We start from the raw sequence: 6000 nt of genomic DNA, 5'->3' as shown, positions 1-6000 counted from the left end.
GACCACGGCAGAATAAAGAGAATAGACGAAGGTCGTCTTCTATGCCTTAGCGGTAGAATCTAAAGTATGCCATGCTGTGTACCGCACCTGATGTGTGCCTTGACTCAAAATCTGTTGAGAGGTACAGAGAGTGATCCATGATTGAATCACTAGCAGCGGTCAAAATTTATCCTTAGTAACTAATGGACTAAGGAATTTTTCTCGATTATGGAGGTGCTTAAAGAGTTCGTCGTAAAGGGTTACGTCGATGCAAGCTTTGACACTAATCCGAATAACTATGAGTAGTGAAACGGATTCGTATAGTAGAGTAGATATTTGGAGTATTTCCGAATAGCACATAGTAGCAGCATCTATAAGATGACATAAAGATTTGTAAAGAACACACGGATCTGAAAGTTTCAGAACCGTTGACTAAAACCTCTCTCAAGAGCAAGATGCGATCAGACCCCATAACAATATGGGTGTTGGATTCGTTGGAATCACATGGTGATGTGAACTAGATTATTGACTCTAGTGCAAGGGGGAGACTGTTGGGAATATGCCCTAGAGGCAATAATAAATTAGTTATTATTATATTTCTTTGTTCATGATAATCGTTTATTATCCATGCTATAATTGTATTGATTGGAAACACAATACTTGTGTGGATACATAGACAAAACACTGTCCCTAGTAAGCCTCTAGTTGACTGGCTCGTTGATCAAAGATGGTCAAGGTTTCCTGGCCATAGGCAAGTGTTGTCACTTGATAACGGGATCACATCATTAGGAGAATCATGTGATGGACTAGATCCAAACTAATAGACGTAGCATGTTGATCGTGTCATTTTGTTGCTACTGTTTTCTGCGTGTCAAGTATTTATTCCTATGACCATGAGATCATATAACTCACTGACACCGGAGGAATGCTTTGTGTGTATCAAATGTCGCAACGTAACTGGGTGACTATAAAGATGCTCTACAGGTATCTCCGAAGGTGTTAGTTGAGTTAGTATGGATCAAGACTGGGATTTGTCACTCCGTGTGACGGAGAGGTATCTCGGGGCCCACTCGGTAATACAACATCACACACAAGCCTTGCAAGCAATGTGACTTAGTGTAAGTTGCGGGATCTTGTATTACGGAACGAATAAAGAGACTTGCCGGTAAACGAGATTGAAATAAGTATGCGGATACTGACGATCGAATCTCGGGCAAGTAACATACCGAAGGACAAAGGGAATGACATACGGGATTATACGAATCCTTGGCACTGAGGTTCAAACGATAAAATCTTCGTAGAATATGTGGGATCCAATATGGGCATCCAGGTCCCGCTATTGGATATTGACCGAGGAGTCTCTCGGGTCATGTCTACATAGTTCTCGAACCCGCAGGGTCTGCACACTTAAGGTTCGACGTTGTTTTATGCGTATTTGAGTTATATGGTTGGTTACCGAATGTTGTTCGGAGTCCCGGATGAGATCACGGACGTCACGAGGGTTTCCGGAATGGTCCGGAAACGAAGATTGATATATAGGATGACCTCATTTGATTACCGGAAGGTTTTCGGAGTTACCGGGAATGTACCGGGAATGACGAATGGGTTCCGGGAGTTCACCGGGGGGGGGGGGGGGGCAACCCACCCCGGGGAAGCCCATAGGCCTTGGGGGAGACACACCAGCCCTTAGTGGGCTGGTGGGACAGCCCACAAGTGCCCTATGCGCCAAGGAGAAGAAAATCAAGAGAGAAAGAAAAAAAAGGAGGAGGTGGGAAGGAAGGGGGACTCCCTCCCACCAAACCTAGTCCAACTCGGTTTGGGGGGGGGAGAGTCCTCCCCCTTGGACTCGGCCGACCCCCTTGGGGCTCCTTGAGCCCCAAGGCAAGGCCCCCTCCCTCCCACCTATATATACGGAGGTTTTAGGGCTGATTTGAGACGACTTTTCCACGGCAGCCCGACCACATACCTCCACGGTTTTTCCTCTAGATCGTGTTTCTGCGGAGCTCGGGCGGAGCCCTGCTGAGACAAGGTCATCACCAACCTCCGGAGCGCCGTCACGCTGCCGGAGAACTCTTCTACCTCTCCGTCTCTCTTGCTGGATCAAGAAGGCCGAGATCATCGTCGAGCTGTACGTGTGCTGAACGCGGAGGTGCCGTCCGTTCGGTACTAGATCGTGGGACTGATCGCGGGATTGTTCGCGGGTCGGATCGAGGGACGTGAGGACGTTCCACTACATCAACCGCGTTCACCAACGCTTCTGCTGTACGATCTACAAGGGTACGTAGATCACTCATCCCCTCTCGTAGATGGACATCACCATGATAGGTCTTCGTGCGCGTAGGAAATTTTTTGTTTCCCATGCGACGTTCCCCAACACATTACCGTCAGCGTCCGTCTTCTTCTTAAAGATCCATTTGTTCTGAATAGCCTTGCGGCCCTCAGGTAGTATCTCCAAAGTCCACACTTTGTTCTCATACATGGATCCTATCTCGGATTTCATGGCTTCTAGCCATTTGTTGGAATCTGGGCCCACCATTGCCTCTTCATAATTTGCAGGTTCATTGTTGTCTAACAACATGATTGATAAGACGGGATTACCGTACCACTCTGGAGCAGCGCGTGATCTCGTCGACCTGCGTGGTTCAACAAAAACTTGAACTGGAGTTTCATGATCATCATCATTAACTTCCTCCTCAACCGGTGTCGCAATGACAGAGGTTTCCCCTTGCCCTGCGCCACCCTCTAGAGGGATGAGAGGTTCGACAACCTCGTCAAGTTCTATCTTCCTCCCACTCAATTCTCTCGAGAGAAACTCCTTCTCGAGAAAAGCTCCGTTTTTAGCAACAAACACTTTGCCCTCGGATTTGAGATAGAAGGTGTACCCAACTGTCTGTTTTGGGTAACCTATGAAGATGCACTTTTCCGCTTTGGGTTCCAGCTTTTCAGGCTGAAGCTTTTTGACATAAGCATCACATCCCCAAACTTTAAGAAACGACAACTTTGGCCTTTTGCCATACCACAGTTCGTATGGTGTCGTCTCAACGGATTTTGATGGTGCCCTATTTAAAGTGAATGCAGCTGTTTCTAATGCATAACCCCAAAATGATAACGGCAAATCAGTAAGAGACATCATAGATCGCACCATCTCTAACAAAGTACGATTACGACGTTCGGACACACCATTACGCTGTGGTGTTCCTGGCGGTGTTAACTGCGAAACTATTCCACATTGTCTTAAGTGAGCACCAAACTCGAAACTCAGATATTCACCCCCATGATCAGACCGTAGGAACTTGATCTTCTTGTTACGATGATTTTCCACTTCACTCTGAAATTGCTTGAACTTTTCAAATGTTTCAGACTTGTGCTTCATCAAGTAGACATAACCATATCTACTTAAATCGTCAGTGAAGGTGAGAAAATAACGATATCCGCCGCGTGCCTCTACGCTCATTGGACCACACACATCGGTATGTATGATTTCCAACAAGTCACTTGCACGCTCCATTGTTCCGGAGAACGGAGTCTTAGTCATCTTGCCCATGAGGCATGGTTCGCACGTGTCAAGTGAATCAAAGTCAAGTGACTCCAAAAGTCCATCAGCATGGAGTTTCTTCATGCGCTTTACACCAATATGACCCAAGCGGCAGTGCCACAAAAATATGGTGCTATCATTGTTTACTCTAACTCTTTTGGTCTCAATGTTATGTATATGCGTATTGCTATCAAGATTCAATATGAACAATCCTCTCACATTCGGTGCATGACCATAAAAGATGTTACTCATAGAAATTGAACAACCATTATTCTCAGACTTAAAAGAGTAACCGTCTCGCAATAAACAAGATCCAGATATAATTTCCATGCTCAACGCAGGCACTAAATAACAATGATTTAAGTTCATCACTAATCCCGATGGTAGCTGAAGTGACACTGTGCCGACGGCGATTGCATCAACCTTGGAACCGTTTCCTACGCGCATCGTCACTTCGTCTTTCGCCAGCCTTCGTCTATTCCGCAGTTCCTGTTTCGAGTTGCAAATGTGAGCAACAGAACCGGTATCAAATACCCAGGCACTACTACGAGAGCCGGTTAAGTACACATCAATAACATGTATATCAAATATACCGGATTTTTCTTTGCCCGCCTTCTTATCTGCCAGATACTTGGGGCAATTGCGCTTCCAGTGACCCATACCCTTGCAATAGAAGCACTCTGTTTCAGGCTTAGGTCCAGCCTTGAGTTTCTTCGGCGGATTGGCAACAGGCTTGCCGCTCTTCTTCGAATTGCCCTTCTTGCCTTTGCCGTTTCTCTTGAAACTAGTGGTCTTGCTCATCATCAACACTTGATGCTCTTTACGGAGTTCAGACTCTGCGACTTTCAGCATCGCAAACAACTCGCCGGGAGACTTGTTCATCCCTTGCATGTTGTAGTTCAACACAAAGCCTTTATAGTTTGGCGGCAGTGATTGAAGGATTCTGTCAGTGATAGCTTCTTGCGGGAGTTCAATCCCCAGCTCAGCTAGACGGTTTGAGTACCCAGACATTTTGAGCACATGTTCACTGACAGACGAGTTTTCCTCCATCTTGCAAGCATAGAATTTATCGGAGGTCTCGTACCTCTCGATCCGGGCGTTCTTCTGAAAGATAAACTCCAACTCCTGGAACATCTCAAATGCTCCATGATGCTCAAAGCGACGTTGAAGTCCCGGTTCTAAGCCATACAAGACTGCACATTGAACTATTGAGTAGTCCTCCTTACGTGCTAACCAAGCGTTCTTAACATCCTGATCAGCCGTAGCGGGTGGTTCATCTCCTAGCGCAGCATTAAGGACATAATCCTTCTTTCCAGCTTGTAAGATTAGCTTAAGATTACGAGCCCAGTCTACAAAGTTGCTTCCATCATCTTTCAACTTAGCTTTCTCTAGGAACGTATTAAAATTCAGGATGACTGTCGCGTGAGCCATGATCTACAACACAAATATATTCAAAGTGGACTTAGACTATGTTCAAGATAATTAGAGTTCAACTTAATCAAATTATATGCTAAACTCCCACTCAAAAAGTACATCTCTCTAGTCATTTGAGTGGTTCATGATCCACTTACACTATCCCAAGTCCGATCATCACGTGAGTTGAGTATAGTTTCAGTGGTAAGCATCCCTATGCTAATCATATCAACTATATGATTCATGATCGACCTTTCGGTCTCATGTGTTCCGAGGCCATGTCTGCACATGCTAGGCTCGTCAAGCTTAACCCGAGTATTCCGCGTGCGCAACTGTTTTGCACCCGTTGTATGTGAACGTTGAGTCTATCACACCCGATCATCACGTGGTGTCTCGAAACGACGAACTGTAGCAACGGTGCACAGTCGGGGAGAACACAATTTTGTCTTGAAATTTTAGTGAGAGATCACCTCATAATGCTACCGTCGTTCTAAGCAAAATAAGGTGCATAAAAGGATTAACATCACATGCAATTCATAAGTGACATGATATGGCCATCATCACGTGCTTCTTGATCTCCATCACCAAAGCACCGGCACGATCTTCTTGTCACCGGCGCCACACCATGATCATCCATCAACGTGTCGCCATCGGGGTTGTCGTGCTACTTATGCTATTACTACTAAAGCTACATCCTAGCAAAATAGTAAACGCATCTGCAAGCACAAACGTTAGTATAAAGACAACCCTATGGCTCCTGCCGGTTACCGTACCATCGACGTGCAAGTCGATATTTCTATTACAACATGATCATCTCATACATCCAATATATCACATCACATCATTGGCCATATCACATCACAATCATACCCTGCAAAAACAAGTTAGACGTCCTCTAATTTTGTTGTTGCATGTTTTACGTGGTGACCAAGGGTATCTTGTAGGATCGCATCTTACTTACGCAAACACCACAACGGAGATATATGAGTTGCTATTTAACCTCATCCAAGGACCTCCTCGGTCAAATCCGATTCAACTAAAGTTGTAGAAACCGTCACTTGCCAGTCATCTTT

This window comes from Hordeum vulgare, chromosome 5H (genome assembly GCF_904849725.1).
Source record: "Hordeum vulgare subsp. vulgare chromosome 5H, MorexV3_pseudomolecules_assembly, whole genome shotgun sequence".
Taxonomy (NCBI): Eukaryota; Viridiplantae; Streptophyta; class Magnoliopsida; order Poales; family Poaceae; genus Hordeum; species Hordeum vulgare.
The sequence above is the reverse complement of the archived record's forward strand: the minus strand, read 5'-3'. Positions refer to the sequence as shown.